Raw genomic sequence first — 13,267 nt, 5'->3', positions numbered from 1 at the left:
AAAAAAATTTTTTTAAAAACCAAACAAACAAAACCTTGCTATCAGGTCTCCTCCGAGCATCCACAGAGACCACCCTTCCCCCAAACGGAAACAACCCCAAAGGAAAAGGTCCCCCCAAGAGTCTATATTTTCTTCCTCACTCAGTGCTAAACTTCTCTAGATTTCTGAAATTTCCCAGGCATGAGAGACCCTGCAGTTCATCTTCCCTTGATGCACCCACGACCCAGGTGATGAAACCAGCCAGGGCGGGCCATTCATAGCTGAGAACATTTACAGAGCGGTCTCACCCTGTGCCATGCACTGAGCTGGCCACTTAAGAACATCATCTCATCTGAGCCTCATATGACCTGTGAAGCAGGGCTACTGCTGATCCCATGGTCCTGGACAAAATTTAGGCACAGAGTGGTGGAGCCACTCCCACCTGTGGGGAAGCCCAGAGTTCCATGGCTGCTAGTGGAAGAGCCGAGATCAAGACCAGGCCTGACTGGCTTCAAAATAGGTAGTGAGCTCCCCGTTGCTGGAGGTATCCAAGAGTCTTCATAATCACATAGCAAGAAGGTAGTAGAGGGAATTGAGGAAAAGGGAGACTCCAAGACCAAAGCCACATGAAGAGGCTCCCTCTGCAAAAGAGCTTCTCCACTCCAGGACCACTGACATTTTGGACTGGATAATTCTTTGGGCGGGGCGGGGGGGCTGTCTTGTGCATTGAAGGAGGTTGAGCAGCATCCCTGGCCTCGACTCCCCAGATGCCAGTAGCAAACCCCTAGTTGTGGCAACCAAAAATGTCTCTAGATAGTGCCACGTGTCCCCCAGGAGAAGGGGACTGGCACAAAATCTCCCTTGTTTGAGAAACTCTGCTCTGCACGAATTTCTGGAAAAGTCAGTAGACAGCCATGAAGACCAACGCTGACAAGGAAGTGCAGTTTTACACCCAGCAGCGCCTTCGTGGGAGACAGCTGTGCACTGCAGCAGCCCTTATATCATGGCAGAAATGCTATATATCTGCTCTCACTATCAGCATCCCAGAGCGGCAGGAGGAATATCTGTTCATGTGTAGAAAATCCAGAGAGAGAGAGAGATGGAAGGAAGAGAGAGGGAGGGAGAAGGAGAGTGGGGAGGGAGGGAGGAAGGAAGGAAGGAAGGAGGAAAGGAAGGAAGGAATGAGGAAGGAAAGAGGAAAAATCCCATGACCCAAAAACCTGACATCTGAATATAGGCATTATTTGACCTAATGTAACAAAATTGCGCCATTAGTACCAGACCAGCCCCCTCCAACTCTGAGCTGCTAAAATAGGACCTTGGTAAGGCTGGACATATTGAAGAGTCTGTGCATGACAGACCTGGAAGGACCCTTAGAAAGTGGCAATCTGGGAGCTAATCCTGGGTTGTGTTTTGCAGGGTCAGGGGTATTGGCTGCCGGCATCTTCCTTTTTCACCACCCCCATCCCCTCGCTACCCTTCTCCCCAACTATCTGCCCCAGAGGCTGACGCGTGTGGACTGCAATGGACTGTCTTGCCTTCTGCCTTCTGGTTGGGCTCTGCCAATGGGAGGTCCAGAAGGAAATGAGAAGTGGGTGGTGGAAGGGGGGAATGGAGGTCAGGGTACTTATCCCCTCTGTTCCTACATGCCAGGGTCTCTGAGAGGTGGCTGCATCCCTTCACTGAGCGTCTCAGCCCCTGCCTGGAGACCACGTAACCCTTATCCCTCCCTGGTCACATCTTCTGGTCTAGGAATGATGCTGGTACCCTCTGTAACTAGACCCCAGAGATTGTGCTATCCTGTGTGGTTTCCCTATACCCTGCCCACACCTTTGTAAGCAATTCCTTTATTAAACTCTCCTTGAATTATCCCGATTTGTGTGTGCTGTGTGTTTCCTGCTGGGGACTAACTGATGAACCATGTGATTCTTTGTTCAAACAAAATCATATGCAAAAACCCAGTAGATAAAACAGACCAAGGCAGGGCTCCTCCATCCATGCAACATGCATTTGTCTGGTGTCCATCCTCTGCCAGACGCCGCGTGCTGGGGACTAAAGAAGCACTGGGGAGGGAGAGAAACAGGGCTCCTGCCAGCTGGAGGGTAGAGTCTTACAGGTGGCAGAGGTGGGGCCAGTGGCCTGAGCTCCTTGGACCCATGTAAACACCTGCCACCTGGTTCCATCTGTCCCACCCCTATTTTTCAGATGCGGAAATTGAGGCCCAGAGAGGGAAAGGGACTTGCCCAATATTTAAGACAGTCCAACCTTCTGGAAGTCGATTCTACAATTGGAATCCTGCCTTCTTTGTTTCTAGGCATGGCTAATATTTAGTGAGCTGTTACTGGGTGCTGGATCCTTGACTACATAGATCCAATCACTGAATCCCCTAACAGCTGTGAGGTGGGAACAATTGTTACCCCTACTTGATAAATAAGGCTTGGAGAGACGGAACATCCTGCCCAAAATCACACAGCAAGAGCCAGGGCTGGGACTGGAACCCGGGATGTGTAGCACTGAACCCAGCACCTCTCCCCCTCTCCCCCTGCTTCAGAGAAGAGGGGGCCATGAAAAGTGTCACCCTTCAGAGAAGTGTCTTAGTGCATGGTTCTTCATCATCCTGTGACCATAAGGAAAATCCTTTGTGGCCAGCTCGTCCACCTGAGACAGACAAGGAGAGAAGTGCAGGGGGTGGGCACAAGCCTCTCGGATCTGCCAGGTTTGGGCCCCAATTTCAAAACATTTTTGGCTGGAATGAAAACAATGCAGAAGCCAAGGTCAGTCTAGTTCCTGAGAAGGGCTCAGAATTGACAGGAGAGTCTCTCAAAGGGGGCCCCCCCACACACCCCAGCCTGAAACCCCACCGTTAGAATTGTTTTTGTACAAAGGATAACACACTCTCCTCAATAGAACACAGAGAATGGGTGTAAATTACCTAGATGTAGGGACACGTCAAGGGTAAGGAATAAAGGACCAACATTTCTTAAGCATCTACTACAGGCCTTCAATTAGGAGGACTCAGTAAATATTAGTTTAATATCACATAAATCGTTTCACTTATTCCTCACAACAGGGCCGTGAGGTGGGCATCACTAACTTTATATTTACAAATAAGGGAACCAAGGCTCAGAGAGGGTAAATGACTTGCTCAAGGTCACACAGCCGATGGATCGCAGGGCCAGGTTGGATCTCTGCCCTAATGCCTAACCTGTCTTACTTTCCATTATACCTACTAACACACCTAAGGTTGGGGAACCGACTTTAAGCCTAGGGGGAAATGTCCAAAGAGATAGGGACAGAAAGTGGAGACATTTGAAGGACAGCCCCAATTCTGAGAGGCTCTATGACATGAATTAGCTGTGTGACCTTCCCCGAGCTGGGCCTCCGTTTCTTTTCAAGAAGAAAGTTTTGAACTTGACCACCATCCCCCTTAGTTTCCTCCTAGCTCTGACATTCTGCACGCCGCCAATTCACTGATGGAATTCAAGACTAGTTTATCCAAACCCACTTTGGTCGATCGGCAGGTTTCAACCTAACTGAATATTGTTGACAAGGAGCACTTTAAGAAGGAAAGGAGGGTATACGTAATGGGCAGAAAGAGGCGGCACCCTCTGCCCATCTCACTTGTCCTTCATCTGTGCCCCAGAGCAAGGCACTGGGGTTGGGGGGCGGTCTTTTCCCTCAGGATGAAGACATGGGAAAACGAGCAAGACAAATACCCCTCGCAGACTATGATTGGGACCAGCTGTTGCTGGGCTCCATTTCCAGTTACTTATTCCATGGAGGGTGGAAGGGGGGGACGAGCATCATCAGGGCTAAGCTGGGTCCCGGAGAGGGGGCTTGAAGTCCTCCTGTGGTGACCAGCCCCTACCCAAGTTGAGATATCAGAACTCCCACCCTGCCCCTGCTCCTTGCACACGTGGCCAGCTCGCCCTGAGGCTGTTAGAAGCAGAGGCTTACCTCTCTGAACAGATCAATTCTTTTTTTTTTTTTTTTTTTTTTTTTTGCGGTACGGCGGGCCTCTCACTGTTGTGGCCTCTCCCGTTGCGGAGCACAGGCTCCGGACGCGCAGGCTCAGCGGCCATGGCTCACGGGCCTAGCCGCTCCGCGGCATGTGGGATCCTCCCGGACCGGGGCACGAACCCGTGTCCCCTGCATCGGCAGGCAGACTCTCAACCACTGCACCACCAGGGAAGCCCTCAGTTCTAGATAAGACCCCTTTGATGGTCTAATTATCCTTGGCTCACTGTTCTATGTTATGTAAGGAGACGGATTGGTATTTCTGAAGAGTTAACACATTCCTCCGGCCAGGTCTCCATGGTGAGTACAACGTTACCCCTCCTTCTACACTTGTAACCAAAACATCCTCACTCTCCAAGCCCAAACGTGATCAGTGTAACTTGGATGTCTCCTATTCTGAGAGTGTCCTCAAACAGTGGTTTGTGGGAAATTCCCCACATGCAGGCTGTTTGTGAGAGAATCACAAAAGGACATTTAAAAAAATTAACCTCCAGTATGGTATGAGTCTACAACATCCAGGAAAGGATCATCAGTGGGACAAAGCTATACAAAGAAAAAAGAAATTTGATCCGACCTTTAAACTGTAGGTAGGATATGGTAGATAAGTGAAAGAAGGGAGGATATGCCCAGAGGGGAAACAGAGAGCAAAGGTGTGAAGTTAAGAGTGAGTTGGTGATGTGACAGAATAGTAGGAAGAGGAACCAGGCCCAGGGAGAAAGGAGGTGGCCCCAGGAGTACAGGGAAACACGTCTTAATAGATGGAATCGGGCTAGATTATTGAAACCCTTGAAAGGCAGGCAGGTGAAGTTCCTATTTATTTGACACAGTAGATGGTAAGGAGCCTCAGCAGATGTTTAAGCAGGGGAGTAATACAAAATACCATCAACCCTTATTATTCATGGGTTCTGTATTTGCAAATTCGCCTACTTGCTAAAATGTACGTGTAACCCCCAAATCAATTTCCACAGTCATTTGTGGTCATGTGCAGAGCAGCAAAAAATTTAAGCCACCCGTTGTGAACATACCCACCTTGGGCTGAGCAGGGTGGCACTCTGCCTTCCTGTTTCAGCTCTCATGCTGTGAACAGGTGTCCTTTTGTGGTCTAAATGGTGCCACATTTTTTGCATTGGTATGCTTTTCGTTGGTGATTTTGTTGCTTTTGTTTGTCTCTTTGTTCATTTCATTTTGCTGTTTAGCTATCTAGTGTTTCTAAGCGTAAGAAGGCTGTGATGTACCTTATGGAGAAAATACATGTGTCGGAGAACCTTTATTCAGGCAGGAGCTATAGTGCTATTGGCTGTGAGTTCAATGTAATGAATCAACAATATATATTAACTCAGGTGTCTTTAAACAGAAACACACATAAAACAAGTTTATGTATTGATCAGTTGATAAAAATGTCGTGACCAGAGGCTTTCAGGAGCCTAACCCTGTATGTCCCCTAGGAGCAATGGTTCGATATTCACCAGTTCAGTGTTTGAGACTACTTTATAAAACTTAACTAGCTTGAATAACAAGAATCAACTGTAGCAGTGTTTGGGAACTGGATGGAGGCCACAAGACCATCAAGAGGAAACACCTCTTGAGAGCATGTGCACTAGAGCCAGTGCCTGGGTTTGCATCCCTGCTCTGCCACTTGTTAGCTGTGTGGCCTTGGGCAAGTCGCTTAGCCTCTCTGTGCCGTGGTTTCTCATCTGTAAAACTTTGTTATGGGGTGGCTAGGAGAATCTCAAGGTGTCAATATTTGTAAAGTATTTAGAACACTACTTGGGACATCATGAACACTCTTTGCATGTTTCGTGTTTGTTAAATAAATGAAGAAAGGAACAAAAGAAAGAGAAACCAACTTGTTTCACAGGCGAGGAAACTGAGTCGGGGATAGGAAGAACCTGCCACACCTGGATTATTAGCAGAGCTGCTGGGGTCTTTCCAGCGATGGCGTGGGATGAGGCTGGCACCAAAGAACCCATTCCCAGTCTGTTGTGATGACACTCTGATGCAGAGACGCAAGGGGGAGGTGGCCGCAGCAGGCACAGGAGCAAACCCACAGTGTGACCCAGGGACCCACCAAGTCCCCATCATGGGAGCCACTCCCCATCACCCCTCTGCCCACAAACCCCCACGTGCCACTTCAAGCCACAGGCCAGATGGATTCTAGAGCGCTCTAAAGGTACACCTCTCCATCTCGCCCTTTAAGAATTACTAGGGATCTCCAGGCTGTGCCGCGGAGGAGCAAGAAATACTACCAAGCTCGGCCAGAAACCTAATGAGAAACCGAACTTGGCCAGACAGAAGCTTAACAAGAAATACTGGCCCGGGCACCTGAGAAGAACAGCGGGCCTCGGCGGCCGAGCAGGTGGCCTGCCATCTCCCCACCCCCCCCCCCCACCCCTGGCGAATCGATCGTGCGCAAGGCTACCTAGCACGAGGAAGTAGATAAAGGCAAGATATACGACAGGAGGGGCCCAGGGCTGATGAAAGGGGAAGAGAAGGCAGCTTAAATCAAGGGGCAAGTGCTGCGAGAGAGGGGAGATAACAGGATTTGTGTTTATTGTTAACAAGGAGAATGGGCTGAGGTGCTGGGGCCGTGAGATGGGTGCGCACTCGGAGAGGAGGGCGGGGAGGGGCCAGAGGGCGAGTGCCTGGTGCTCCCAGTGAATCATGGAAGCTCTGGGGCGCAGGCAGGGAATCCGAGCCAGAAACAAGTGCCTGAAAGGGCAAAATCCCTCCTGGTCCATTTGGTCATGTCCATAACTGCCTTTCACCTTCTACCCTTTGTTTCCACACTCCCCTGCGCATCACAGAGCACTCTAAAAGATATCCACACCTGCCACCTCCTCCCACCATGGGCTCCATCAGGATAGAATTCAAAGCCCACGTTGGAACCATACACACAACGGCAAATGCTTACTGGGAACTTCCTCTGTGCCTGTGGCTGAGCGAAGAGCCTCTTGTGTCTTATTCCAGCCAACGTTCACTCCAGGACTGAGGCCCTGGGGTTGTTCCCATTGTACAGAGGAGGAAACTGAGGCTCACAGAGGCTAAGGAACTGACCCAACGCCATAGAGTGGCACTGGAATTCCAGCCCAGGCAGTCTGGCTCCAGAGGCCACCTGGATTCTAGACTGACTCGGTTGCCATCCTTATTATCCACATCTAAAGGGAGATTGTGGGGCTGTATCACATCCTCTCGGTGTCTCTGCGGCAGACAGTTCAATGCACACTGGCCGTGTCCCATCTCAAGGACAAGCCAGGGAATCGCTCCACTGTTTTGCCAATGGGTCTTCCCCAAACTGCAGAAACAGCTCAGTTCTCCAGCAGGTGCAGCCAGGAAGTAGGGGGAGTCCCCCCTCCACTGGGGGGTGGCGTGGACAGGAGTTGGGGGATGAATGCTGCCCCAGTCCCTCAGAGGGACATTTCTGAGGCATTCTCAGCACAGCTCCTCAGAGGGTGTCTCACAGGCGGAGCCCTGTTGCCCAGAGAGACACTGGCTCCCTACAGCCCGCCATGCTGGCTTCTCCTCCCACTTCCCCGCCCCCTCGCTCCTGCTTCCTGCACCTCCTTCCAACTATACCTCAGCATCCAAACCCTCATCTTGGGCTCTGCTTTGTGGGGGGAACCCAGACTGAGACAGGACTGCATCTACCTTCAATACATGACAATACAACAGCAGGACTGGCTGAGCCAAGACCTAGGTTGAGGAAGTATATAAGGAAGGGTATTCCCCTTATTCTCTTATTCTTCCGCAGCCCAGAAAATAAGAACTTTGACCAATACCTTTTCCCCACTCAGAGAAGTGCTGGGGGAAATACTTCTGTCTTTCTTTTCACTCTTGACTTTTTGCCCAACCTGGTGGTGACAGCTTGGCTTCTGAGAGCCACGATGTCTAATGGGTGGCACTGCCCATCCTCCAAAGCAAGAAACCACCCCCATGGTCAACGGGTCACTCTTGCTCACTTGGGCAGCCTGGGCCACAGCTCCGGGGGCTCACCCTGACTTCCTGGTGTCCATGTAGGAAGCCCCCTAAGGGGCATCTTCATGGGCAGAGGCCTGGCATCCCCAGCTTCTCAGCTGGGACACAATGATAAATCCTGTGTAGGGGTGAGTGGTGGGAATGAACCCTCAGAAGTGTAAAGAAAGAACTTTGAAACAGGAAAGAGGGTTTTCCTAGCCTGGGAACTCCTGCGGAGTTTCCATCAAGGCCCCAGATGGCTACATCATAGATCTTGTGACTCATGGTGACAACGGTCAGCTCTCATGGTTGCGACAATAGACGGGGGTCTGAGCTGAGGCTGAATCCCCCTCTCCAGAGCCCTTCTGCCCCTTGGTCTCCCTCTGCCCACTGTCAATGCCTCCCTGCTCCCCCATTCTGCCCAGGAAGGTGACCTCAGTCTGCACTTGGCCACTGTGGTGTCTGCACCAAGCGGGGAAGTACATGGAAGGGCAGGTTCTTGGTCCAGTGGGAACACTTGCCCACACACCGCTGCAGGCCCCCTGTACCCTTGGGCCTCCAACCAATTTATCAGACACTTCAGCTTAGCTTTCACCACTGTGCATCCATCCAGTTATTGCACGCATATGCATGTTCCTACTAAGTCCTCCCAGAAGGAGACGGAAGAAAAGGCTCTTCTCCCCTGCAGTGACCAAGGCACAGATCTCTTCCTGCATTAGAAAACAAAGTTCAGAGAGCCAGATTTGAGAAGATGTGAAATTGAGAACCATCTTAGGAACACACGATCTCGTTATTCAGTGCCATGTGGAGGCTTGTACAAGTTGTTAACATTTATAACTATTAACAACTTGTCTTGAAAGTACACAGAGAGCAAAAGGGTCTTGAACAATTCTTAAGACTTTAGAAATGGTTGCCACATCCTGTAAAAATAACTTCCCAAGAAAATCATGGCATTTGGATTGATGATCTTACCTGATGGTGGACTGCCCTTGGAATGATGTTGCAATGCACATCTCTGTGTTCCCGACAGAAAAACAAACCAGAGGTGGGTCATTGGTGTTTTTCTCTTCTCCCTCCAGATTGTTGGAGGGGAAGGTCTGTGACTCCCAGATTCTTTTTCTCCAACAAAAAGACAAGGAGTCTAGTTCTGTAAAGAAATGATTTTGATTTGGTGATTAGGGAAAGTAATCTCTTGAAAAGGTGGCAAAAATGCTGAAGAGCTGAGACCCAAGGTTAAGAAGTCCAGCCATTAAGAGCAGGAAGCAGAGCATTCTAGGCAGAGGAGATATCACATGCAAAGGCCCTGGGCAGGAGTTTGGCGTATTTGAGACACCCAAGGGAGTCAGTAGAACTGGAACAGAGAGGAAGTAGGTGGAGAGTACTCTCCACCCAAGGGTTTGTGGAGTGTGTATTTTCGTCTTCTGGTGACGGGAGCCAGTAAAACTTTTCAAGCAGGGGAATGAGCTTTCAAAAAGCTGGAAGATCAGGATTTAAGATCTGTCACTGTTGGTGCTAATATCTCCTTCGGCTGCTCAGTGGATGTGTAACTGCAAAGCTTTGACCCCATCACCAGATTGTAGCTTAGCACAGATGAATTTGCTTTTAAACTTCTCATACAATCGCCTGTACTCTGTAAATAATCTGATTCCCTCGGTCCCACAGAATCAGAAAGAAAAAAATGTTTAAAGCCCCCCAGAAAATTTTGTTTTACTTGCTCACACCCGAGAGACAGAGTTCAGAACTAGACTTCCTGGTCTGAGCCTGAGAGGCATGCTGTCTGCTTCCAGCACAGTGGGAAAAAGAGAAAAGGTGTTCAGAGTTGGCTCTCTACAGGGGGACTTCCCTGTTTGCTGAAACTGTCAAAGAAATCACCCATATTTGGCAACTGTCACGCTGTTTGGGTAATGCCTGACACTCTGGAGGCCTGTGTTCCCCCACTCTCCAAAGTCCAGTTTGCCCTTACATGCCCAGCTAAATGGATAACATGAAAAAGCCCAATGACATCAAGTGTTGGCAGGGATGTGGAGGAACTGGAGTGCTCATTTATTATGGGTGGGAATACAAAATGCTATAGTCACTTTGGAAACCATTTAGCAATTTCTTAAAAAGTTAAATATATACTTGTCATGTGACCAATTAATCCCACTCCAAGAAATTTATCTAAAAGAAATGAAAACATAGATTCTCAAAAAAGTCTTGTGCAAGAACGTTCATAGCAGCTTGTATTCATGATAGGCAAAACCCGGAAATACCTCAGGTACCTGTCCATCCAGGAGAATAAATAAACACACTATGATATATTCATACTCTACTGCAATAGAAAAGAAATGAGCTATTGACATATGCTACAGCATGGATACATCTCAGAAGCATTCTGCTGAGTGAGGGAAACCAAATGCAAAAGGGCACTTACTGTATGACTCCATTTACAAGTGCTAGAATAGAAAAAACTAACCTATAGTGGTAGAAATCAGAGAAGGGGGTGCTTCTGGGGATGGAGGGATTGCCTGAGAAAGGCACAAGGGAATTTTCTGGGGTGGTGGACATGCTCTCTCTCGATGGGTATGTGGGTTACACAAGTGTACACCTCTATCAAATTGATCTAACTATATGCTTAAAGATCAAGATTTCACTAAATGTAAAATACATCTAATTTTTAAAGACGTAAAGATAAATAAAATTCACTTGCTTTTGGCAGTCTTCTCTACTCCTCCAGACTAGATTAGGGGCTCTTCTTGGCCTGGAAGCTGCCAGAAGCAGACCCAGAGATGAATATTTGCACGCAGGTGATTTATTTGGTAGGAGAGAAGAGAAGTGAGACGGGGAAGGGATATGTTATCAAGCAGGTTACCACCGCGGGCAACAGGGCTCAATCCTGTCACTCAAATGACACAGGGTGTCACCCAGAGGGGAGGGAGCTAGGGTATCTATACACCAGCTTCTATTAGTCATTGGTTGGGGCGTAATTCACCAGCTCTTTTAGCTGACCAGAGCATGGGTAGCGCAGGTCCAATGGCCAGAGAGAGCCTCTCCCCACCCCATGGAAAGAAATGCAGGGCAAGGGACTATGGGCAGGGCTCCAACAGCGTCTGCTGCATGCCTCGTCTTGTTTGCTCCCATAGCCTCCTGCATGCATATTTATCCCACAGTAGTAGAAAGAATGATTAAAAGCTCAGGTGATGGAATGAGGCAGACTTGACCTCAAATTCCAGCTCTGTCACTTTCTACACGACAACTTGAACAAATGGTTGTTCTTCTATAAAACGGGGGTCTTGCATTGTTGAGGGGATTCAGTGAGTTCTTCCCTGTTCCGTGCTCACCACAGCACCAAGCACATCACAGGAACTCCAATAAACACTAACAGCAACGAGCAGTATTGTTACCGTCTCATTCATTCTGTTTGCCCCCAAAAGTCCGAATTAATGTTTTTCCAATTTCTCTCTTCAATTATTTTTAAGATTTAATTGTTGAAAGAGAATACATGCACATAGTTCAAAATCCAAAAGGTATTAAAGAATCAACTGTGAAAAGTCTCCCTCCCAAGGGCCCTCCTCACAAGGAACCAAGATGATCAGCATGTTTGGGTATATTTCCCAAAGATATTTTCATACAGCATTCTAACATATATTTTGGGCTTGCTTCTGTTTTTCTATGGCTGAATCCAGTACAGGATGGAGTTTGATTTGGCATAACTAATATATGCATTTTTAGCTTTCTATTTTGAAATAATTTTATTTATTTGTTTACTTATTTACTTACTTATTTATTTATTTTTGAAATATACATGAAGCTTCATTTTTGTTCGGGGTTCTTTACTTCCCATTCTGAAAAGTTACTTCTGAGGAACTGAAACCCCAGAAGGTAACCACAACAAAAACATATTAAGTGGTTTTTTGGGGTTTTTTTCGCGAAAATGATGATTCAAAGGCAGACTTGTAGACTTGTATCTCTTCAGGAGATAGAAGGCAAATGCAGCCCCGGAAGGGAATTGTTCTAATTATCGCCTTAAAAAGTAAAGTTATACAACTACATTCAAGGACATAAGACAAAGCACTACTTTAAAACTAGAATGGCTGAACAGTTAGGTGAAAAACATAGCTGAAATAGGAAAGGGAAATGGACTTAAGAATAATTTGAATTGAGACAATAATCCATCAGTCCTAGATGCTTCTGTTAACTGAATATCTTTTTTTTTTTTTTTTTTTTTTGGCGGTACGCGGGCCTCTCACTGCTGTGGCCTCTCCCTTTTTTTTTTTTTTTTTTTTTGCGGTACGCTGGCCTCTCACTGCTGTGGCCTCTCCCGTTGCAGAGCACAGGCTCCGGACGCGCAGGCTCAGCGGCCATGGCTCACGGGCCCAGCCACTCCGCGGCATGTGGGATCTTCCCGGACCAGGGCACGAACCCGCGTCCCCTGCATCGGCAGGCGGGCTCTCAACCACTGCGCCACCAGGGAAGTCCTTAACTGAATATCCTGAATCACATTGTTTCCTTTTTTACCTTCCACAATGTCTTCTCTGAAATCTCAAAGCAGCATTCTCACAGAACTAAATAAAATTATCATTTTGTTAGGATTCAAAATTTCAATCCAGTAGCCATCAGGATCTTGATAAATGCCGGGCCTTTCATTTTACCGTCATCAGGTTTCTTCACACATTTGACTCCCAGTTCTTCACATCTTACACAAGCACTGTGAACATCAGGCACAGCAATTCCAATGTGACCAAATCCCCGAGGGTCTGAATCGCCACTGTGGTAACTCTGCATCTCATCCTCTTCAGTGCCCCAGTTGTGTGTCAGTTCAAGCATAGCTTTTCTGGAGAATGCCCATGCTACTCTTTCATCTTTATCTTTTGGGATATCATTTCTATCCTCATAAGCCAAGAAATAGAGTGAAAATTTCATAGTGGGAAAATCTAATTTTTGGAGTAGTGTCATTCCAAGAATTCTAGGATAAAAATCCAGTGACTACTTAGGATCCTTAATTTGCAGCATGGTCTGCTGCAAGAGAAAATCCTTGGTGCTGGGGTCTGGGTAGGAGCAGCAGCCAAGGGCAGCCTCGTCGGTGAGTCTGCTGGACGTGGGCTGCAGCTCTGCCATGGCTGCACTGCTGTATCGCGGACGACGGTCCCCGGGAACGCAGCAGCCACCCACACTCTGCAGGCCGCGAAGCTCCCTTTTCTGAAATCATTTTAGGTTTATAGAAGAGCTGCAAAGATAAAACAGAGCCTTCTGGTATATCCTTCGCCCAGCACCCCCCGGTGTTAATATCGTACATGACCGTGGTACACTGATCAAAACTAAGAACCTGACATTGGTGCCG

The 13,267-nt window shown here is 48.0% G+C and overlaps 1 pseudogene across 1 annotated transcript; it reads right to left on the bottom strand.

The window, feature by feature from the left end:
* Nucleotides 1-12,469: 12,469 nt before the first annotated feature.
* On the bottom strand, nt 12,470-13,067 carry LOC309814579 (lactoylglutathione lyase-like; annotated as a pseudogene). The gene has a single exon. The product of its transcript is annotated as a lactoylglutathione lyase-like (transcript).
* Between the last annotated feature and the right edge of the window lie 200 nt (nt 13,068-13,267).

Source organism: Mesoplodon mirus (genome assembly GCF_964341445.2).
Source record: "Mesoplodon mirus genome assembly, chromosome: 13".
NCBI classification, from domain to species: Eukaryota; Metazoa; Chordata; class Mammalia; order Artiodactyla; family Ziphiidae; genus Mesoplodon; species Mesoplodon mirus.
This window is presented reverse-complemented; position numbering and strand designations above follow the sequence as displayed.